The 24,800-nt window shown below is 44.4% G+C and overlaps 1 protein-coding gene across 22 annotated transcripts in view; it reads left to right on the top strand.

Moving 5' to 3' along the window:
* The window catches only part of FHOD3 (formin homology 2 domain containing 3), a 450,733-nt gene that overhangs the window by 220,898 nt on the left and 205,035 nt on the right, over positions 1-24,800 (top strand). The window lies entirely within an intron of this gene.

Raw genomic sequence — 24,800 nt, 5'->3', positions numbered from 1 at the left:
ACCTTCCGTTCCTGCATGGGGGCCAGCTCTCTGTGCCCCCTCTGAAAAGCACTCCTTGTGTCCTCATTAGGAGGGACAGACTATCCCCAGGACTCATTTGCAGCACCTCAGATGACACGAACTCCTTGGTTTGAAAAGAGCCTATTTGATATTAAAAAATGTGCCTCGAAACCCCACCTGTTCCAACCAAACTTAGAGGAACAGGTTAAAACTAACTGAAGTCAGGAAAAATGTCTCCAAAATGCGAGTCTCTGGGTTGACTCCTCATTTGGCTGCTGCCCCACATCTTCAGCTGTCAACAACCTGCCATCCTCTTGGTAGCGCCCCAAACCAGAGTTGTCTGCCCGCAGGCTGGCCCCTCCTGGGGTCTCCGTGGTGGGGGGGGCATGGGTCCCATGCTGCCCTGCCCAGCACTCCAGGCTCCCCGGGGTGTCTCACGTGGTCTTGTACTTCCTCGTTGTAGGTCTTCCCACCCTCTCCCTCTCGGCCTTGCCGCCTGCCTGCTTCTGCCCTTGGCTTCTGGAAAAATCTTCCTACCGTGCGGCTTTTATGTCATCATTGGAGGAAAACCTGGAGTTCCTCCCATGCCCTAAATCATGCCCCTGAATGTGTGTTCTCCATCACTGTAATTGGGGACATAGCGAGGCTCTGTAATTTTAAGGCTTCAAGTCTGCAAAGTATGGAGTGTCTCATTTCTCAGTAGGTCTGCCCTGTGCTCATAGCAGTGAGTGCCATGGTTCAGAAGGACTTCAGTCTTGGTCGATGTGTTTGAGACGCTCCAGGGCCTTCCCTCTCCTCTTCCTCCAGCCCTGTGCCTCCGCTCCCACCCTCCCTGGAAGAGAGGAGGCAGGAGGGCAGATGGCTGTGGTGTTTCTGCAGGCTCCGGCTGTGAGGCTGGCCAGCCGAGGTGTCTTTGGGGTGACATGGCTGGTGGAAGGGGCTGATATATGACTTGTTCTCAGCCTGGCCGGGGGTGGGTTTCCTTCACTGCTGAAAACATTTCTGAGACGCCCACCTCCTCTGCTCTTGGTGGGAGACTGGACATTTCCCCAAAAACCTCTGTGTGTCATCTTCGGATCCCCTCTGACCCCATTTGTATAAGGAACCAGGGGTTTCCATGTGTTACTCCACAAATCCTATGGTCCCTCCGAGGCCCCACCTCCTCTTTAACCACAGTCTTCACTTCGGTCTGTTTTATATTTCAGGCTTGTGTGTAGGTGTTCTTTTGAAAAAGGTTCTGTTAAAACAATTAAAGGTCAGAGACCGTTGTTAGAGGGGACGAATGGAGTGTTTCGTCCTGTCGTTCGAGGCTCTCTGTAATGCATCTCCACATGGATGCTCATCTCACCGCCCCTAGCACAACGCCTGCCTGGTGGTCCTCCCAGCTGGGCTCCCTGCAGTGGTGGTAGTGGGGCTCTGTAAGGACACCCCCTGTGTGAAGCTGACCCATGCGTCCTCTGCATGTACGTCTCCTGCCCAAGTGCTGTCAGTTAGGATCTAGGTCCATGCCTGTGGGTCGCGAGAACAGGGCTCTGGAGCAGTCAGTGTCCTTGCACCTGTCAGGGACCTCCCTGCTCATTTCTCCATTCCCAGAGCCTGGACCCTGGCTCGAGTGACAAGAGGCTGTGCACATTCCCGGAAGCAGCCCTCTTGTGGTGGCCTCTCAGCCACTGTGTCACCATTGCTGTCTGGAGCCACTCAGGAGCCCTGTGTGTTTAGTCTTCATGCCCATAGGCTCACAATGCCAGAGGAAGAGAGAAGTACTAGGAGAAAGATGAGGGAGGGAGGGAGGGGGAGAAGAAAGTTACATTTTAGGTCCAAGCATGGGACGCCATTGTTTCACTAGTTGTAGAGAAAGAATTAAAGGTGCTATTCTCTTGCCCAGTTTCATTCATTCTGCCATTGGTTCAAGGATGCTGCGTCTTCGTCAGCCAGACTGGATGTTGAAAGGTGAGGAGACGGTTCTTCCTGTAGTGATGAGGGCCTGCTGAGTGCTAGACCTACAGATAAGGAAATAAGATAGAGCCCCCACCTTGCAGTCTGGCTGGGAAAATGGATACAAGTCGGCCATCTCGTCCCCAGGGGGTCAGTGCCGGCACAGCAGAACCCCTGGGGCTCTGGTGGGGAACTACCCACAATTACCTGGATAGCAACCATCCTGGCTGGGACGGGGAGGGCAATAGCGAGGAGGGAGTCACTGAGCGAGCGTAGAGAATGGTGGGTTGGGAAGGGAGGCATCTATGATTACGACTGGCAATGGAACAAGAGAATAAAAGCACAAAGGCAAGGGACAGCATAATGCCTGCCAAAAGCTTCCAGCTGCCAAGTGGGTGGTCAGGGCAGGTGCAAGGCTGGAATGAGTAGTGTGGAGGCTGGAGGTATAGCAGGGCCCGCTGGTGCTGGGTGTCGGCGGCTGTGCAGAGGAGCTGGACTCAGTCGTACAGCAGAGGGTGGGGCATGCAAAGGGTCTGGGTGGGAGGGGGTGTGGTCCAGGTTCGGACTGGGGAGATCCCATGCTGGGGCTGGGGGGGGAGCGGAGGGAGCGCCAGTGTGGACAGAGGTGAGAGATGAGAAGATCCTGACCCAAGCAGGGGGGTGAGGGGAGCAGCTGCTTCCCAAACAGGAGGTAGAAGCATCCGTGTCTGCTGGTGGGTGGCTTGAGGGTGCCAGAGGCATCGGGTGACTAATGGTTGCCCAGCCAGAGTCATCAGGCACGTGGTGACACTATGGAATGAGTCTGAGAGGGCAGTCGGAGGAGCAGTTTGAGGGCGGTGTTTGGGTTGGAGCTGCTTGTGGACATTTACGTGTGACTGTCAGCAGGCAGGTGGGTACCCGAGCCTAAAGCTCAAGAGGGAGGTGGGATGGGCCGTCAGGTTTGGGTGGCCTCAAGGTTACCTAGGGGATGGAGAGGCAGCTACCGGCCCTGCCAGCCGGGGTCCTAGGCCATGGTGGGCTGCCACGGCTTCCGTCCTGAGGACTGATGGGGACAGGAGTGTGACTGATATGGCGCAGGGCCCGCCGAAATCATCCTTGGGCCCAAGTGTGAGCAGGAACTGTGTGTACAGTACTCTACAGTGAGGGGCAGGGCCAAGAGCACAGCTTGGTGACTCCAGCCCTCAGGGTACAAGGAGAAACCAGATGCCCAGAGGGAGCAGGAAGGAAATGGTCAGAGAATCAGGAGGACACTCAGGACTGTCTTGGCCACCTGGGGTCAGATGCCTAGGGTCACCGGGGTGCGGACCAGAATGGACCTCTACTCTGGGTACTCAAGGTCACAGACAAGGTGGGAATGCTGGTGCTTCATCAAAGGGAACTGTGAAACCTCAGGAGACCCTGAGAATGTGAGTTGGGCCACTCGCAGAATGTAGACAGCCAGATTTTACTACCAGGAGCTCAAAATTCTCCAAGGCCTAGTTTCTTCCTCTCTAAACGGGAGAACACATGTATTTCTTTTATAGCTTGCTGTAGGGTTGAATGACGGCGTGCGTGTGATGCCCCGAATTCATCCCAGCACGTAGTGAGGGCTGTAGAAAAGCCCAGTCCACTCCTGGCCTGTCTGGCAGAAGGGACGGGCCAGGGATGGAGGAGGGAGCTCTGGCCGCATCTCAGAGGCCAGCCTGCCTGTTCTCAGATGTTTACAGAGCGCCTGTTCTTTTGGGGGCATGCTCTGGAAACAACCCCATCCAGAAGTGTTGATCTTCAAAGTAGACCATTAGCAGCGGCTCCACGGGGTGGCATGGATGGAGCTCAGGGCTGCGAGCTGTTGTGACATGCCCGGGGGCTCTGCAAAGTTCCGGGGGTCTTGGTGGTGGTCTTCAGATAATTGTCACAAGGCATGAGGTTGAGAACTATGAAGGCGAGTGGGACTGAGCATTTGGCGGCCAGGCCCCTCGCGGAAGTGTCCTGGGAAGAGGACGTGCTGTCATAGTTACTGAGAGAGCCACGGCTCCATCTGGCCTGCCTTCCGGGGCTTGTGCACAAATCACGAGGTTAAGAAAAACCCGACAGCAGAGGCTTCCAAAGGGGCGTGTAGAGGACAGGAGTGGGGAAGGGGAAAACTGAAGAGTGTAATAGGATATCTAAAATGCATGTGTTCTATTGAGAAATAGGTTCCCCATTAGTGTTAAGAACGCCAAGATTACAGGGTCCTCTGAATTAACTTCCCCTCCATGACTGATGGGTCTCCTACCTCCAGTGAAAAGAAACTTAACATGCCTGGAGTGGGGACCCAACCCAGTTTTGGACATTTCTGATGACTGAAGTCCCTCCTTCCTGGAATCTGCACCTTCTTGACATCTTGGCCTCTTGGATGTGGCCTCTCTTGGCCCTGGATGTGGCACATGCGGTAGCTCGAATCCCCCATCTGGTGGCAGCCCTTCAGATGTCCAAAGACAGTGGTCGCAGTCCTGCTGTCTGCTCTCGTCTGGGCCTCGGGAGTGGAGAGATCTGCAGCTAGGTCAGGCTGTCGTCTGCCTGCCTCTGCTTGCCGCTCGCCATGCTTCTGTTTGGGAAGGCGGGCAGCTTCTCATGGCCGGCTGTGGAGACAGGGCGGGCACCAGACCCCAGGGTGATGTGGAGGAGGGGACATTCCTGCAGCTGATCCTGCGAGGGACTGCTGTCCACCCAGGATGACCATCAAAGATGGAAGTTTATGGGGCGCCTGGGTGGCTCAGTCGGTTAAGCATCTGCCTCTGGCTCAGGTCACGATCCCAGGGTCCTGAGATTGAACCCCTCGCTGGGCTCCCTGCTTAGTGGGGAGTCTGCTTCTCCCTCTGCCCCTCCCCCTGCTCTCTCTTGCTCGCTTGCTCACTCAAAGATATAAATAAAATCTTAAAAAAACTAAAATCAAGAGTGATGGAATTTTATTAGTACGCCTTAGTACACCTTAGAAATCCAGCATCTGCCTATCTAGTTGCCTTGGGTTGTTATAGTTGACCAGTACCTTTGAAGGTACCCCGAGTACCTTCACCGTTACCCTGTTTTTCAGAGCTCCACTAGGCCAGGTGGCTCCTAAGACCCCTTCCAGCATGAGAGAGGGGGTTGTTTCCCTGGCGCTAATTTGCAAACTCCAAGGTCTAGTTTTTACTTGACTGTAAATTTTCTGTCCTTAGAAGGCCATTCAAAACACTCAGGACCATCTGTGAAAGTTTACCCACCATGGGGGTGGGAGGCATGGAGACCCTACTGGGCCACTGGGCCACTTTGATGTCTTTATCATGTTTTTCTTCTTGTGTTTCTTGTTTTACAAACTTTCCCCATTTGTTTCTTCCAACTGTACTTCACTGCTACCCTAAGAAGCCCACTTTTTCAGACTGAAAAGTATCAGTGTTACAAACAAAACTTAGCATTACCAAAGCAGCATTGCCCGTGACACTGGGCTGTGAGCTAATAGGCAAGGCTCAGTAAATTGGTGAATTAAGTTACATGTGCAGTTTTCAGTCTCCAGGAGTGAAAATTGTGTGCTCTAGGCTGAAGACTTTATCCCAGATGAGGAGATCCAAAATGGGTCCCTGGGTCAGGGTTTCTCAGCCTGCCTCCCCCAGAGCCTGCAAGCCCAGGCTGGTGTCTGGCTGGCAGAAGCCACTGTCCAGCTCGATGCTTCCTCTCCCTCCCCACACTTTGCTCTTCTCCCTCCCATAGCCACTTTTTGAGTTAATCTGAGGGCTGAACACTCAAGTTCATCAGAAGTAAAAATTTGGGTCAGTGAGGCAAGCGTTTAGCTAGAATCCGTTTAATCAGGTTTGGTGTGATTTCCCTTTGCGTGAAAATGTCTGGGTTAGAGAATGGTTTAAGATAAATGTACCTGTGGGATGCCTGGGTGGCTCAGTCAGTTAAGCGTCTGACTCTTGATTTTGGCTCGGGTCATGATTTCAGGGTTTTGAGATCAAGCCCCGCATAGGGCTCTGTGCTGGGTGTGGAGCCTGCTTAAGATTCTCTGTCTCATCCTGCCCCCCTGCCCCTCCCCCTCTCTAGAAAGAAAGAAAGAAAAAAAAAAAGAGGGAGGGAGGGAGGAAAAGCTTGTTACCTTTAAGTTAGAGTCCCACAGGCACATTGAGTGTTGCTTAATTATGCTATAGTGAATAGGTAATTATTAAAAATTCATACATTTTGTTTGTATGATAGCCTTAACAATATTTCAGACTTCTTTTTTGTTATTTATTTATATTACTAACTCATGCCAGAGGTAGCCAACTTTTTCTGTATGGGGCCAGTCAGTAGATATTTTAGGCATTGCAGACCAAGAGACAAAATCGAGACTATCGAATAGGCAGTTCTGTGATGATGGAGAAAGCAAATTTGTACAGACTTTTTATTGACTAAGTTCAAATATAATAAATGAGTACTGTATTCTTGTAACTCAGGTCTGCTAATGATGTGAACAGAATCTTGGGGGGGGGGAGATAGCATTTCCCTTAGTTGAGGTTAAAAATTAGTGTTTTCTATCATCAGATTGACGTGTTTATCTGCACAAAACTCTTCTTAGCTCGCACGCTGTTCAAAAGCAGGTGGTGAACTGGATTTGGCCCATCGGCTGTCGTTGGCCGACTTTGATTTATACGGATGATTTGCTTAGAAAGTTCATCCCTCCTCCTCGCGAATGGGGCCACAGTAACTGTCTGGCCTTACACAAATACAATTTTGTCAAAACTGAATGGTCTTTTAATGTTTATGATGCTTGGATTTTGAACCATTGCTCTGTGTGTTTGTGTAATTTTACAAATAAGTCTCGGTGACTTCGCATCGTTAAGAAAAGTGGATTTCAGGGAGTCAGTACCCCCACTGTGCCCACTTAGACGTTTTAGAGTGAGCTTGGACAGGGGTCCCTCACAGAGCTCTTCCTCCTGTATCCACAGTCGGCTCCCCACGGGTGTTCTCTATCTAGGCCCCGTGCTGGCCCCGCATGGCGCTTTTGCCTCTGTGACCGCAGCCACCTGCCTGGGAAGCTGTCCCGAGCGCAGACTCCCTGCTGGAGGCAGAGTGAGGCTGCGTAGCATCCTGGTGGGGGTCAAATCAGCAGGAGGAGGGAAGGCCTTGTTCCCACACTCCTGTCTGCTTTCGCTGTGCAGAGGCTGCTTCACACCAGGCCAGTCGGGACACAGGAATTCTGCTAGCAATCCTGGCCCCAACACCAGTGCCCACGAAATAGTCCTTTTTTTCCCCTTAGTTCAGCTAAAATAGTGTAATTTTTCAAATGGAATCTTTTCTAGAAATAACAATAAAAAAGGAAAGAAAAACAAAAGCAGAGAAAGGTAAACTTACAGAATCCAAGTGGAGCTTGATTAAAATGTTTTCCCATGACTAAAATCTGACATGACCTTGGTTTCCCCTAAGGACAGACCCCTCACCCTCCTTGGCCTGTCTCGTTTTAAAGCCAAGGCTTCTGCTCACACTGCCTTCTTGCTGCATTGGGGTTAGTCTCCAGCCTGCAGTGATTTGCTGGGTCCATTGTGTGGTCAGGCTGGCTTGTCTTCACTGTAGATAAGACATTAACTCCCCTTCCCCCACCCCCATCATGCTTTCACTTCAGAGCCGGGGCTGTGGCCTCTGAGATCCTTGGAAACTCCCCCATCATTCACACTTGCTGTGGGCCAGGATCCCAAGGTCTCCAGCTTTCTTGGCATCCCCATTTGTTATCATGTCAAACAGTTGCTCTGGGTTTCTCCACTCTCACATCTGGTCTCCTCCTTACAGTCACCACGCTGTTCTCTGATGGGGAGCTGAGACATTTATCTCCTTCTGGCAGTGGGAGTGTCTCTCCCCCAGGAGTTGGTGGAGACCACATGGGGAGTCTGGACATTTACCCCTATCAGGTAGAAGTGAGGGGCCTGCCCTTTTCCTTGTTGGGGTGGAAGACCAGGTGGATAGTCAGGGCTTTTACTGCTACTCAGTTGAAACAAGGCAAAGACAATTACCAGAGACAGAGAAGAATATCATATAATGAGAAGTTCAGTTTTCCCGGGAGGCACAGCAATCCTAAATGTGTGTGCAAGAAACATCAGAGCTACGAAGGAAGTGAAGCAAAGACTGATTAAATTGAGGAGAGAAATAGACAATCTGTGGTTAGCATGAGACCTCATTACCCTTTCCTCAACAATCAGTAGAACAAATAGAAATCAGCAAGGATACAGAAGAATGCATTAATATTGTCAAACGTTTACAGAGCACTCCAACCAATAATAGCAGAGTATACAAGCTTTTTAAAGGCCTGTGAAATGTACACCAAGATAGACCATGCACTCGGCCGTAAATCAAACCTCAACAAACTTAAAGGAAGTGAAGTCCTACAGAGGGTGTTCTCCCAACCACAGTGGAATCAAACTAGAAATTAGTGACACAGGGATAACAGGAGAATCTCCAAACCCTTGGAAACGAAACAACACCCTTCTCCAAGAGCCATGAATCACGGCAAGTCTCAAGGGAAATAAAATATATGCACTGAATTGAGTAAGAATGAAAATGCAGCATCTCAAAACTTGTGGGATGCAAAAAAGCAGTGCAAAAGGGAAATTTATAGAACTAAATGTTGACGTCAGAAAGACAGAAAAATCTCAAACGAATATTCTGTGTTCCCACCTCCAGAAGCTTAAAAGCAAAATGAACGTAAAACAAGCAGAAGGATGGAAATAATAAATAATAAAAATTACAAAATAAAAAAACCCGATTGAATGGACCAGTTGTCCCCCAGTAGGTGAGTAGCTGGCTAGTCTGAGGTGCATCCCTACCATGGCATATGGCTCAGCAATAAAAAAAAAAAAAAAAAAAAGAATGAGCCATGGGCACATACAGCTCAGATGGATCTCAAGGGCATCATGCTGATTATAGAAAGCCAATCCTAGAACGTCACATGCTGTATGTAACACTCTTGAAGCAACACTTACCGAGATGAAAAACGGGTTGCTGGGGGTTGGAGATGCTGGTGTTGGGGTAGGGGTGTGCATGCGTCCGTGAACGGGGGACACAAGGGGATCTTTGCAGCAGTGGGGTAGTTCTTTGTCTCAACTGTGTGGTAGTTACATTTGCACATGTGATCAAATGATACGGGACTCTCCACACGTGCCCTACCGATGTGACACCGTGGCTTTGATACTGTGCTGTAGTTACAGAGGATGTAACCATTGGGGGAAACTGGTGAAGACTACCTGTACTTACTTTTGTAATTTTCTGTGTATTTCTATTTCAGAATAAAAAGAGTAAAAAAGAGCAGTGGGCATCCTCTGTCACTCAGCTGTTCTAATAGGCCCCTCCTTGGCCCCCTCCCTGCCCCCAAAGCATCCACAAGCAGTGTGGGCTGCTGCATTGATGACTTTGTCGTGTCCGATAAAGGGACATCGTAATCTTCAGGCTGTCTGTGCTGACGAGGCCGAGCTTGAGGCTACTCTGCACTTCAGACTGCTTGGGCCGAGCTGGCTGGAATCCAGCACACGAGGAGCAGTTGAGGGAACCCAGACAAGGCTGGCCAAGGGAGGGCCTGCTATGACTTTATTTGGATAGTTCACAGATACAGAAGACACAAAGTTGTGCTATGTGTAGGCCCTGAGGCCAGAACCCCTGCCAGGGTCTGGATGGCACGTATCTGGAGTGAGATTGGGGCTCTGTGTAAGGAAACCTGATCCCTGGCCAGAGAACAGCCTCTGGCTTTGCCATTTCTCAAACACACGTGCGCAGGTGAGCAGAGACTCGGTGAATAACCGTCCGCGATGCTGTCAAGGAGGTGACTGCCGTGGGAGAAATGAGGACTCCGTGGCCGCTTTAGTGGCGCACCAAGGCTGTTGGCCAGTGGCGATGAATGAAATCCGTCACTAGGTGGGTGGGATCAGGGGTGACCAAACCTTAAAATGGGACTGGGACCCATCTCCACTATGTTGAGAGAATCAAAGCAGAATTTTCTGGGATTATTTTTGGTCCCTGTAGGATACCGGCTCCAGAATAGGAATGGCAAGTTTGGGGATGATGTGCTTGTTAACACACCCCCGGAACGGAGAGCAATAATGAATCAAAGCAGCAGGCCTTGGGCAGAGGCCTAGTTCTGACGGGTGGTGATGGGGGCGCAGCTCTATGCATCCTGTGAAGGCTTGGACTTCAACAAAGAGAAGCCCTGCAGAATGTTCCCTGCTGCCTCTGGCTTCATGGAGCCTACATTTAAATAATAAGCCTTTCATTATGTTGCCCCAACAAACACGCTTTCCACAGATCAAAGCAGATTCCTCGATGACACACACGCAACTGCAGACGTGGGGTGGGGTTGGCCTGAAATGTTAGGCAAGTTTGTAGGGCCCCTGAAAAAGGAAAAATATTCTGCATCTCCAGTACACCCGATGTGGCCAGGTTCCAGTTACAGTGGTCAAGTTGTGCATCCGAGGCAACAGTATCCACTTGTATTTATATTTGTCAGCTCGCAGAGCAGCCGAGTATAGTTTCCATCAACATTTCTTCTTTTCGGAATGACTCCCAGAACTGCAAAGGCTAAAAGTGTAAGTAGTTGCTAGAACAAAGATCATCTGTTGCTACGTCAGGCACCCTCATCAGCAGAACGTGGGCTTACTCGGGGTAGGGCCTTCATAGACAGGTGCGCTTGGGCGGAAGGGTGCTCATGGTGCCAGTTCGACCCGGAGACTTTGTGGGTCTTGCTGATTGAATGAAGTTAATGTAGGGGTGCCTGGGCGGCTCAGTCGTTAAGCGTCTGCCTTTGGCTCAGGGTGTGATCCCAGGGTCGTGGGATCGAGCCCCACATCAGGCTCCTCCACTGGGAGCCTGCTTCTTCCTCTCCCACTCCCCCTGCTTGTGTTCCCTCTCTCGCTGGCTGTCTCTCTCTCTGTGTCAAATAAATAAATAATAATAAATAAAAAGTTAATGTGTCTGAGGTAATTGACAGCGCTGCTGTTTCCAGGCCTGCTCTCACCTGAGATCTATTTACTGAGTGGTACTCAAGGATGTAAAAGCAGGCATAAGGGAGGGGAGCTGGACGGAGTGCAGGAGGAGGAGGGAGACTTGTACAAAGTGAGGACAGGAAGGGCTGGTTGGCTAGAGAGCAGCTTTCAGGGAAGGAGCTGCAAGTGTCCCCATCCCACCTCCAGTCCCCTGGTTACTCGTGTGGCATTCCTGTCACCAGGCCCCACATCAGTGGGGCACAGCATGCTTAATCCCGTGCCCCTTCCCTCGACCTCTCTGTCTTCCCACCTTCTTCAAGACTGGCTTGCCCTTACCAAAAGGAAGTGTGTTTGGTTCTGTTTAGTTTCTTTTCCTGTTAGTGTTGCTTTTCAGAGGGAGATTATTGTGAGAAATGTTGCTGTAAGTTTATTGTTTTGCTTTCCATTTTAGCAGTCAGAAATCTGAAACAAGATATAGATGTGTGTGTTTATTCATTCCAAGTAACATGGGAAGTTAATCGGGTGGTCAGTAAAATGTAGAACTAGCCCCAGGACATTAGGATAGTAGGAAAGTTGTTACATGGTTGAGATTCTGGGTCCAAAGTTTCCTAAAACCTTTTTAAAGTTTAACCTTTTTAAAGTTGGCATTTGATCTCATGTGCCTCTTTATGGAGCACAATTGAAATTGAACCTCAGAACTGAACTAAGTCTCCAGGTTATCCCCCTTGAGAATTCTGAGAAATTAATGCCCTTTCTTTTAAGTACTTAGAGATCTTGAGATAACAGTAGTCTCTGCTTATAAAGGATCCTTCACTAGTGCACTAGCCAGAGGCAGAGGTAGGAGATCTGTGCTGGCATCTAAAGGCTCCCAGGAAATATCTACGCTTGCTTGTCCAGTCCTCACCAGCCCCACATCAAAGCTGTTTCACAAATGGGAACTTAGATCCCAGTTTATAATGCTGGAATTAAAAGGCTGATGTACCGTGGATAGAGCTATTTATGATGAGGCTGATTTAATGGATTTCCCCACAGCCCTTTGTAGAGCTAGTACCGTCCTTGCCTTTTTATGAAGACAGATGCTCTGTGAAAATTAGAAGGATCAGAGCTGGAGCCCAAACAGGAAGTACAACCCGTCATGACTTCGGTGGTCAACGTGCTTTCATCCCACGGATGCCAAGGCCAGTAGGTAGGGAGGGGTGGAGGTGCCTTGATCTCTTTTATAGACTCCCATCTCTTCAATTTATTTTCATTTTTAAGCATTTAAAAAATTAACCTTTTTGTGTGTGTGTGTGTGTGTGTAAATTCTAAGAAAAATAGTAGGCAACTGTTTCACACTAATAGTTCCTAAAAATAAAGCAAGAAGTTAAAGGAAAGGCCACACAGTTCCATTGAGTATTCTGTATTGGATTTCTTGGCTTTGACATTTACCCCTTTTACCTGCTATAAATACATGTGGTGCTTCCTGAATGATCATCTTTGTCCCAGAATAAATTGGCTGAAAAAGAATTATGCTGGGAAAATATCCACTCTGCCTTAAAGCACTTTTTTTTAGTTTGTTTTCAAAAGTTTGATTTTTTCCCCCAAAGAAAAAAAATGTCATATTTAGAAAAGAAAATTCTTGACCTTGAGATTTGTGCGAGTTCCTTTGTAAAGGGAGAAACGTGTAAGTTGTCAAAGATAGTATATAAAGCCTCACAGTTACTAGGGGCATCCGTATTGCAGGAGACATGTTCCTATATTTAACAAAATATTAAGTATATCTGGAAGAACAACAAGGCGAGGAGGAGGGAGAGGGAGTGCATCAGCCCCCTGTGTTGGTTAATCTTATATGTCTACTTGGCAAGGCCACAGTGCCCAGATAAGTTGTCAGACATCATCCTGGATGTTTCCATGAGGGTATTTGTGAATGAGATTAATATTTAAGTCAGTGGACTTTAAGAAAGCGGATTACTCTCCTTAATGTGGGTGGGCTTCATCCTATCAGTCAAAGGCCCGGATAGTACAAAAGACCGATCTCCTTCAAGCAAGAGGGAATTCTGCAGCAGGTGGCCTTCAGATTTGAACTGTAACATTGATTCTTCTTAGGTCTTCAGACTGCCAGCCCACCCTGCAGCTTTTGAATTTGCTGGCTTCTACAATTGCATGAGCCAATTCCTTAAAATAATTCTGTGTGTGTGTGTGTGTGTGTGTGTGAATCCATCCATCCATCCACCCTATTGGTTCTGTTTCTCAGAAGAACCCTGACTAGTACATTTCCCTTTAGAGAAATCGACCAGCAGAGAAATCTGTGATCAAGTAATTAATTGCATGATGTTTTCCTTGATACCCTGGTTGGGCCATATGCCATCACATATGTACTTTTCCTGCTTATGTCCGGAGAAGAAAGTTCAGGGCACTCAGAAATAACAGTCTGTTGAGAGCCAAGAAGAATCTCAATTGGTTTGTCTACCTAAGGTGAGCAAAAGAGAACATTCTTGAAGCTTGAGGGTGCTGAAAAGCTTTTGAGCCAAGCTGGGCTAAGGTTCAGAAGACCTAGGAGTCCTACCACTCACTGGGACTTGGGTGGAGGTAAAGAAATGGGGCTGTGTGTCGGCATTAAGGTGAGGTCCTACTGAGTGCCGTGGAGGAAAGCATCAAAAGGAACAAGTGCTTGTTCTCAAAGCTTGCTCTCTCTACCCTTTAAATAGTACTTCATGATATTGCCAGTGCTTAGTGTTTCAAAACCAGTTCTACTTCTTAAAATAAGAATGTTTATGGAAAAAGATCATGCTTCTGATCTCTTCCAGTTATCTCCGTGATGAAAACGGGGCACTTCATGGCTCAAACCCAAGTTTCATTGTCCAGGGCAGAAGGAGGGGTTCCAACATAGTTGTAGCGAATTAAATCTTCATGCAAAACATAAAATTATTTTAAAGTCTTTTTATAGGCTTCTGGCACATGATAGGTGTCATGTCATGTAATGAGAAATTCTCTGGCTGTTCTCTAGCGAGATAGATCCATATATTTATTTATGCAGTATTATCCTTGAATATTAGAGTGGGTGGGGTGTTACCCTGGAAGAAAGGCTCCTGACCATATTCTTCTCTAAGGAGAGATGTAGGTTTGTAGAGTCCCTACCGGAAGCTGGCACAGGCTCCCTGCCCCGTGTCCCCACACACGCTCTTTGTTGCAATGCTACCCCCAGCCCTCTCGTGGGATATCACTGGGGAGGAGCATTCCCTGCTTGCTTATCACGTGTTGACTTTCCCTTTTACTTGTCCTTGTTTGTTTCTCATCTAATTGCATCTAGTCCATAGGTAAATGCTTTATTAGTTGGGGCCAAAGCCCAGGCATCTCTGGGCCCCATGAATCAGGTTGAGTCTCAAGTCGGCTCTTGCCGTGAGGTGCCTGGGCACCTGAGTCACTCGGAGGTTGGGTGGCTGTAGACGCCACAGTGACCAGTCATAGTAACCGGCTACCCCAGTGCCTCTGGATGTGGAAAAGTTTTGGCAAGCTGAAAAGTTGGCCCCAGATCGAAAAAACCAAGGAGAACCAACCAGGGTTGTGGAGCAGTAAATGTGTTTTGGAGGAAACCTAAAAACCAGGTGAGTGTGGGTAGACAAGTTGGGGCTTGGTAGTCAAGCGTGCTTGCCCCTTTCCTGCTGAACCTCTCAGACTTGTCTCCTCCTACCTTCACATCTTTCCCAGGCAGTTCTTTGAACAGAGTGGTGGGTACTTTTCCAGCTCTATGTAAACCTCTGAGTAGAAATTTTATAGATAATTGTAACTTAAAAATGAGACAAAAAACAGTATCTTCAGAAGTTGGAATTTCTTTGATTAAAGTCTTGGACTAAATAACTTTCTAGTTTTCTCATCTCTAAAACTAGACTAATAGTCCTATCAACCAAATGTCCTCACGAGGATGCAGTGAAGCCGTGTCTGTAGAAGGGCTCAGTGTTGGATAGGTTAGAACGATGCGAGAGTTACTAAGGCAGACTTTTACTTGACACTTCAGAACTTAAAGTTTTTCCATGCCCAGCCTGCTTTTCCTCCCCTTTCTCTTCTCACTTTGCTCAGCAAACATTCATTTTGTCCCCAGTGAGCCAGGACCAGGGTATACAGTGGTGAGCTGTATGTGGCCCTGCCTCGTGGAACTTTCTGCTCTGGCCAAGGAGATAGACAAGCACGTATAAAGGGTGTATGTCATGATGAGAGGTGGTTCTAATTGTTGTGAAGAAAGATAAAGTGGGGCTCTGGGACGGAGGGTAGTGGAGAGGTGAGGTGGGCAGGCTCTATATTACACAGTGTGGACAAGCAGAGTCTCACTGAAGAGCTGACATTTCACCAAAAGAATGGACCAAGCTGGAGGTTAATCGGTACCCAAAATGTTTTTTAAAAAATAGGGGGCTTAAGGCATTTGAAATAAATTCCTGAATCCTTAGCAACCAGCAGTGCTGCTGATAACATATGAGCACAGACATGTTTATCATGCAATGTTTTTAGGTTCTGGAAACGATTTCTGTGTTTCTCTGTGTGTGTTTGATGAGTGGGGGAAAGCAAGCGCCTTTCCTCAGCATGGGTTACGCTTGATCTTAGGAAGACGCCGTTGAAAGACGAGCTTCTCAGCAGCAGGATTTGTCAGAGGTTCCGTAGTCGGTGGAGGACTCGGGTGATGTTAGTGTTTGGTACTCCCTCAAGAAAAGGTTGAAATGAACTACTGTTGCTTCTTTGACTTGTAGAAATAGGGGAAAACTTGATGTATCTCTCTTTTTAAAAAATCTACTTTGACAGTAAAAAAGAACGCTGTTTAAAAGGCATTTTATGCCCATACAACTATTAGAGGACCGAGCTGGTTGCTTGGAAGGAGCTGCTGAGAACTAGCTACTGGGAAAGGCCCTCCATGTGCGACGTAGGCTTGCTCTTTGGAGGGCAACCTCTTTGGAGGGCAACCGGCGTGAAATCTGTCTCGGATCTGTGTGTCAGGGCAGGCTGCTCCTCCTGGAGAACTCAGGAGGATGGAGCTGGAGTGAAATTTTGTAGGTGTACGGGCAGAAGCAATCCCTTTCGGGGTGCATTTCCCTCGGCTGTCATTCCGCCGCATTTCACCTTCAAACGTTTCTGCTACTCCTGTGTCTGGTGTTCCTACACGGGCGTTGCTTACCACCCGAGGCTGTACTTACGGCACAGCTTCTAGTGGCATTCGGGCTGTTTTTATTTCACATCTGTGTATTTATTACAGTTTTCTGTTTCTTTGCACCAGCTCCTGTCATTTGCACTTGAGAGTCGTGATATCTTATTTAGAAAACTGACCCTGGACAGCCCCCAGAGCAACTTCCAACACGTGTGTGGTGGTGGGTGTGAGTTTCAGCTTAGGTGCAGGTCACAGAGAACGGCCGTCTGAAGAGCAAAGCGTTTTTTTCAGATGTTGGTCTATTGTTTGCTTCAGAGTCACATTCACGAGCAACTCGAGGACGTCCCCCATGTTCCCTGTCCAGCAGCAGGAAGGGAGAGGGGCAGGCGGGCCGGAATGCTCATTAAGGAGAGTCCAGGTTCTTCTCTTTCGGGATGAAGGGGGCTGTTTTAAACTTGGACTTGAGGCCCTCTCTTCGAGATTATTGTTTCAAAACATGATCGGCAAGGCTTACAGCGCAACAACCAAAGGGAGCAGAGAATATTGTTTTGTTTTGCTGTGAGGTCGATTCCTAACAGTTGGACGCGGATGTGTTTGCTTGCTCACTGGTGTCTCCGCTACGCCCAGAGCATTTTGGTGTCATATTTATTGGGTGTTGCAGGAGACACCCAATAAATGCATGAAGAAGTAAGCAATGCCACTGCATACATGCTTCTCTTCGAGTCTCCAACGCTGATTCTCTAAGCCTTCTGTTCTTCTCTCATTGTTGTTCATGGGGAAATCGGTATAGAAGCTCAAAGCAAGAATTGTGATGTAGGGACTGGAAAGTCAGCGCAGCCCGTGACAGAGGGACTGAAGTGTTGACTCCTACCACCTCACACAGCTGATCCCTCCCTGCGCCAAGCTTCTCCTGGGGACAGCCTTCACCCTGGCCCCCTTGCCCCCCTGCCTGCAGGCACAGAGTGATGCTGGAGGGGAGTGGCATCCTTGTAGGGACAGAGGGCACAGGAGACTATAGACGAGGAAAGGGCAAGTCCCTGGCAGTCCAGGGGCTGGTCCATTGCACAGGTGAAGTCCAAGGTCTGATGCACTGACTGGGGTGGGAGAGCCTTTCCCTTCCCTTCACTGTCTTCAGGATGATTGTTTCAAAACACAACAGCCCAAGGCTTAGAGGAGAACAACCAAAGGTAGAAGGGAATATCATTGTGTTTTGTTTTTCTTACTGTGAGGTAGATTCCTAACAGTTTAAATGGTCTAATTTTAAAACTATGGATAAAGACCTCAAACATTTATCCCCACAAATATACAGGACAAGAGGGGGGAGAGAGAGAAAAAAGTTCAGACAGGGAAGTCACGTTCGTGGGAGCTGGCCCTGTGCCGGTAGCTTTACACAGCATGTGCTCTTTTCTCCCTGGCCTGACTTAGCCCCCAGCACAAGCCCAGTGTGCGGGTACCGGGGAGACCGTTCCATTCACCAAGTGGGTGTTCCTGAGCCAGGCTTGGAGCAAAAAAAGAATGTGGAGGAGTGATATTTGAGTTTGGTGAGTGTTGAAGGTTTGTTCATTTACCGAGCAAACCATCCATCGAAAATTGACAGTTTGCCAGGCACCTTGTTTAGCTCGGCGAGTGCAAGGATTTCCGAGATTGCGAGAAACTTCCAACTGACTTGCTGCGGAGAGTGTACTTGTTATGCCATTGTTCCCTTTTAGTTTTTAGAATATTTCTTTTTCTGCGTTGTGAGGTACAACCATAGATATTTCAAAACCACTCTTGAGGTTGAATTGACCTACAAGAAACTGCATATTTAAAACGTACAATCTAAAACATTGTGATGTAGGTATACACTAGTGAAACCATGGTCATCACAGCCACCATAGTGAAATGTGTCCCCCACCCCCAGAAACTTTCCTCGTATTAATTTCTCTTATCCCCAACCCACCATCCCTTCCCTAGGCAACCGCTGATCTCTTTTCTGTGGAGATTAGTTTGTATTCTCTCAAGTTTATATAAGTTGGATCATATAGTCTGGCTTCTTTCAGCCTAATTATTGTAAAATCCATCCACGTTGTGTTATGACTAGTTCATGCCTCTTTCTGCCGAGGGGTGTCCTCCCGTATGGAGACACCACAATTTGTTGACCCATTCACACGTTGATGGACATTTGGTTGTTTCCAGTTCTAGACTATTCAAAATAAAGCTGTTGTGAACATTTGTGTACAAGTGTTTTTTGTTGACACATACTTTCATTTCTGTGTGGTAAATACTTAAGAGGGAATTACTGAATCATAAAATAGATGTGTGTTTGACACTACCAACTTTTCCAAAGGGTTTTACCATTTTCCATCCCCACCGCTATTGTGTGTGAGGCCCATTCATCCACATCCTTTCCAATCCTTGATATGGTTAGTCTGTTCAATTTTTGCCATTCTAATAGGTGAGTAGTGGTATTCCTTTGGGGTTTTAATTTGCATTTACCTAATGACTAATGATGTTGAATATCATTTTATGTGCTTATTTTCCATCTGCCTATCTTCTTTGGGTAAAGTAGTTCAAATCTTTGGCCAATTTTTAAATGGGATTATCTGTTTTCTGTTACTTTTTATTTTGTTAATTATATTATTTCCTATTTTATTTATTTATTTATTTTTAGTTTTGAGAGTTCTTTATATGTTGCAGATACAAGTCTTTTATCAAATATGTTATTTGCAGATATTTTCCCCAGTCTGTGGCCTGTCTTTTCATTTTTTTAATGGTGTTTTTCAAAGAAGGTATTTTTAATCTTGAAAAAGTCTGATTTATGAGTTTTTTTTCTTTTATCAACTGTACATTTAGTGTCATATCTAAGAAATCTTTACCTAACTCAAGGTCCCAAAGATTTGCTCTGACGTTTTCTTCTAGGTTTATAGCTTCAGGTTTTAAATTTATGATCTATTTTGAGTTAGTCTTTGCATATGGTATGGATCAAAGTTTTCTTTCTTATGTATAAACAATGGTTCCAGCACCATTTGTTGAAGAAAAAAAAGGAACTATTTTCCTCTATTGAATTATCTCTGAACCTTTATTAAAAATTAGTTGTGTAGCGCCTGGGTGGCTCAGTTGTTAAGCATCTGCCTTCGGCCCAGGGCGTGATCCCAGGGTCCTGGGATCGAGCCCCGCATCAGGCTGCTCAGCTGGGAGCCTGCTTCTTTCTCTCCCACTCCCTCTGCTTGTGTTCCCTCTCTGGTTGGCTGCCTCTCTCTCTCTCTCAAATAAATAAAAAATCTTAAAAAAAAATTAGTTGTCCATATACATGTAAGTTTATTTCTGGACTTTATTCTGTTCCATTGATTATTTGTCTATCATAATGCCAATACCACACTGTCTTGATTACTGTAGTTTTATAGTAAGTGTTGAAGTTAGGTAGTGTAAGTCTACCAATTTTGTGTTTCTCTTTCAAAGAGCCCATATTAGAATCTTGCCATTTCCATATAATTTCTAGATTTGGCCTGTCACTTTCTAGAGAAAAAAAAAAAAATCCTGCTGAGATTTAATTGGGAATGCATGGAATCTTTAGATCAATTTAGGGAGAATTGACATCTTCAAAATACTGAGTCTTTTAATCCATGAACATGGTTTATTTTTTCATTTATTTAGGTCATTACTATCTCTCAGCAATATTTTGTAGTTTATCCCTCAGTGTTTCATATTTTCGATATATTTTAAAATGTCATTTTTGAATTGCTCATTGGCATTACATAGATCTAAAACTGGATTTTGACTATTGATCTAGTATTCTGTAACCTTGTTAAGGTCATTTATTAACTCCAGCCCTTAGTAGATCCCATAGGATTTTCTCCCTAGGTGATCATGTTGTCTGATGAATAAAGACAGTTTAGGTTTTCCCTTTCCAAGTAGATACCTTTTAATCTTTTTCTTTCCTCATTGCACTGTCTGTAAGGTTGGGTAATGTTGAATAGAAGTAGTAAGAGTAGACATTCTTCTCATTTTCTGCCTTAAGAGGAGAGCATTCGGTCTTTAACCATAACCATGGTGTTATCTGTAGGTTTTTTGTAGAAATCCTTTAGCAGGTTGAGGAAGTTAACTTCTATTCCATGTTGGCTGAGAGTTTATATCAGGAATATACATTAGATTTTGTTCAATAATTTTCTGCATGTATGGAGATCATTTTGAAAATTTTGTTGATATGGTAAATTACATTGATTCATTTTTAAATTATTAAACTGGGGTAAACCCTACTTGCTCATGATGTATTTTCTTTTCTCTTTTTGTAAAATTTATTTTTAGGTAATCTGTACACCCAGCATGGGGCTTGAACTCACGACCCTGAGATCAAGAGTAGCATGCTCCACCGACTGAGCCCCACAGCCGCCCCTGTATTTTCCTTTTAATACTGGATTTGATTTGCTAAAAATTCTTTTGTTGTTGCAGCTAAGTTCATGAGAGATATTCATCTATAGTTTTCCTCTGTTTGTTTTCATTTTCATGGTAATATTTATTCTTTGTTTTGTTTTGTTTAGAAGTTTATTTATTTACTTTTTAAGTAATCTCTACACCCAAGGTGGGGCTTGAACATGACTCTGAGGTGAAAAGTTGCACTCCGACAGAGCCAGCCAGGCGCCCCAGTGATGCTCATTCTTTTATCATTGGATAAATTGGGAAAATTTTCTCCTCTTCAGTTCTCTGGAAGAGTTTGTGTAGAACTGGCATTATTTCATCCTAAAATGTTTATTAGAATTTGCCAGTATAGCCATCTGAGCCTGAAGATCCCTTCCTAGAAAAATTTAACTACAAGTTTTATTTCTTTAATAGATGTTGGGCCATTCAGGCTATTTATTCTTGAGTAAGGGCTTGTTTGTGCCTTTCAAGGAATTTATCCATTCATCTAAGTTGTCAAAATGTTTTTGCGTAAAGTTCATAATATTTTCTTCTTATTTTAATATCAGCAGAGTGTATAGTGTTGTCCTCTCATTTCTGATATTGTAATTCGTGTCCCCTCTCTCTCTCATCAACCTGGCTAGAGATGTATAATTTTATGTATCTTCGCAAAGAACCAGATTGGTTTTCTTTTAATGTTGTCCTTTAAAAAAAAATTCAATGATTACTCCTCTGATAGGTATTATTACCTTTATTCTGCTAACTTTGGGCTTAACTTGCTCTTTCTTTCTGGTTTCTTAAGGTGGAAACTAATGTCGTTTACCTGAGAACTTTCTTTGTGACATGGGTTGGGTACTGTAAATTTCCCTCTAACCACCGCTTTTTAGTAGCATCTCACAAATTTTGACATATTGTATTTTTATTAATTTTAAAACACTTTGTAATTGTCCTTTTGATTTCTTCTTTAACCCATGGGCTATTTAGAAGTGTTTATTATATAAATATTTAAGAATTTTCAGAGATCTTACTATTTTTTGTTTATAAGTTAATTTGTGGTCAGAGAACATGTCTTGTGTGACTCAAACCCTTTAAATTTATCGAGACTATTTTTGTGGGTCAGAATCTGGTCTGTCCTTGGGCATTTGAGTAGAATGTACATTGTGCTGTTGTTGGGTGCAGTGTTCTATAAATGTCAATTAGGTCAAGTTGATGGATAGTTTTGTTCCAGTCTTCTGCATCCTGACTGATCTTCTGTCTACTGTTCTGTAGATGACTATGAGAGTAGTGTTGAAGTTTCCAGTGATAATTGTATATATTTCTGCTTCTCTTTTCAGCTCTGTCAATTTTTACTTCAGGTACTTTGAAGCTCTGTTATTGCGTGCATTTATATTTAGGATTGTTATTGCCACTTGATAAATTGACCTCTACATTGTTCTGAAATGACCTCTTTCATCCCTGGCAATATTCATTTATCTTAAATTTACCTCATCTAGTGTTGATACAGCCACTCCAGTGTTCTTTGGATTAGCATTATCATGGTTTTTCTTTCATCCTTTTGCTTTTAGCTAATTTTTGCCTTTATAGAAGAAAAATTCTTTTCTGGAGGAAGCACTTGGGTCTTTTTTTAAAAAATGTAATCTGATAGGAAATTATGGAATGTTTAGGACATTTGATGTGATTAAGGATGTTTCCGTTTAAACCTATCATTTTATTGTTTGTTTTCTATCTGTACTTTGTTACATTTTCCTCTTTTTTTTTTTAGGTTATTTTTTTAGGATTTCTTTTTTTTTTTTTTTAGCTATAATTCTTTGCTATGTTTGTGGGTGCTTTAGGTTTACAGCATGTATCTTTAACCCATTATGACATTCTTCAAGTGCTATTATACCACTTCATGTACCATATATGAAACTCACGATATAGTGTCATTTCTCCCTTTTTAGTCTTTGTGCCTGTTGTCATATCCTTTACTTTAACGTATGTTATAAACCTCCCACTACACTGTTATTTTTCTGTTTAGGCAGCCAGTTATCTTTTAAAGAGACTTAGATGTTTTTAAAAATTACGTATTTACCCACATTGTTACATTTTCCAATGCTCTTTACTCCTCTTTGTAGATCCATATGTCCATCTGGCATCATCTTCTTTCTGCCGTCCTTCCTTCTTCCTTATAGTGGAATCTGCTGTTGATGAATTATTTCACTTTCGCCTGTCTGTACACAGCAGTCTTTATTTCACTTTTGTTTTTAAAAGATGTTTTCACTGGGTGTAAAAATGAGGCTGGCAGGTTTTTTTTTTTTTTTTTCCTTTTAGTGTTTTAAATATGTTATTCCACTATCTTCTCACTTGCATTGTCTCTGGCAAGAAATGTGCTGTCATTCTTATCCTTGGTCCTCTGTATATACTGTCATTTTTACGTCTCTTTTAATATTTCTTTTTATCACTGATTTTGATCAATTTGATTATGATGTGAATTGGTGTAGTTTTCTTCATGTTTCTTCTACTTGTGGTTGTCGAGCATCATAGATCTGTAGGTTTACAATTTTCATTTCATCAGATTTGGAAAAGATTTGGCCATTATTTGTTCAAGTATTTTTTGACACCTTCTCCATCTTTTCTCCACAAGACCTCTAATCACACGTGCTTGAAGATGTCCTACAGCTCACTGATGTTCTCTTTATTTTTAAATTATTTTTTTTTCTCTGTTTCATTTTGGGCAGTTTCTGTTGCTTTGCCCTCAATTTTGCTAATCCTTTCTTCTGTATTTAATTTGCCATTAATTCCACGTAGTATAATTTTCATCTTTCATCTTTAGTCTGATTATGGTTTTCATCTAGAAGTTCAATTTAGGTCTCTTTAACATTTTTCATGTCCCTACTTTTAGCTTTTGAATATAAGGAATATTGTTCTAATACCTGTTTAATGCCCTTGACTGATATTTCCAGTATCTGTGTCAGTTTTGGTTAATTTTTCGCCAGACTAGGGATGTTTTTTTCCTGCTTCTTTGTATGCCTGGTGATTTTTATGAATTCCATAATGGATTTTACCTTATTGGAATGCTGATTTTTTAAAAAAATTTATAAACATTTTTAAAGTTTGTCCTGGAACGGTTACTTGAAAACAGTTTGATCCTTTGAATTTTGCTTTTAGGATTAATTAGGTGGTATCAGAGAAGCATGTAGTATACGGCTAATTTTTATCCATGACTAAGACAAGGTACTTCCGAGTACTGTATGTACCCAATGTCCTGTGAATCATGAGATTTTTTTTTTAGTCTGTATGGTGGAAATAGCCGTATATGAGCACTGGGTATTTTTCTTTCTAATCCTTTTGGGTGGTTCTTTTCCTGACCTCAGGTACTTACGTGCACTGATTAATAGTCTGCTGACTGCTCAAAGGGAATCCTTGTAGATTTCCAAGTTCTTTTTGTACAGCTCTCTTTTGTATTCTGTCCTATGAACTCAATCTATCTTGCTCTCTCAGATCTCCCACTCAGGGAGTTTGATGATTCCCCAGCTCTGCTTTGGGTCCTCTTCCCCGTGTCATGTCTGGAAATTTTTTCAAGGCAGTAAGCTGGGATTTTTTATGTTTTAAGCAGCAGGGGAAATTTGATGCCTGTTTCTCAATCTCGGCCAGAACAAGAAGTCTTGCAACCATTTATATTTAAAATGTATTGACAATGTATAATGACTCAAAAAAAATCAAAATTTTTTGAACTGTAATCCTACTTTTGGGAACATATCTTAAATAATTCTAAAAGGAAAAAGCTATGCACACAAGAATATTCTGTACAGTGTGATTTATAATGGAAAATGAGAAGAAATCTGTTTAAGAAAAGGAGAGTGGTTAAAATTGAGGCATCTATATGCAATAAAACAGTGGGTTACTTTAAATGAAAATTTCGAAGATTTTCAACATTAAATATGTTTAATGTTGAACTCATTACTGATGTACAAAAATATTCCATGGTATGCCATCAGTACAGCCTCACAAAACATATGTATAAACACTCAAGAGAATACACAAAATGACATAGCATTTTGATAAGATTGAATTGGCCAGTTTCCTCTACTTTAAGAATGTGTTAATCATTGTATTAGAATCTGTCCATTTGCAATTAATATAATTTTTAATTTATTACAAAATATCAAAAGCATGCAGAGATGTAAAGAAAAATAAGATAAATCCCTGCAGGCATACTATATGTATGTGCGTATTTATTTTCTTGGTAGTGTGGTGTGTTCGTATATGGGTACACAGTTTCATGAGCCACCTCCTGATGCTGATGGGCATTTAAGTTGCCTCAGTTTTTCAGTTTCAAACCTTGATGCTACGAAGATTCTTGCACATGTCTCCTTACGCATGTGTGAGAGTTTCTCTAGACAAGAGCGTATTGGTATAAGAGAAGTTGTAGGCTTGGGAGGTTAATAATTATGTTTTATGGAGCTAAG

This window comes from Ursus americanus, chromosome 19, assembly GCF_024610735.1.
Source record: "Ursus americanus isolate L20-20 chromosome 19, mUrsAme1.1.p, whole genome shotgun sequence".
NCBI lineage: Eukaryota > Metazoa > Chordata > Mammalia > Carnivora > Ursidae > Ursus > Ursus americanus.
This window is presented reverse-complemented; position numbering and strand designations above follow the sequence as displayed.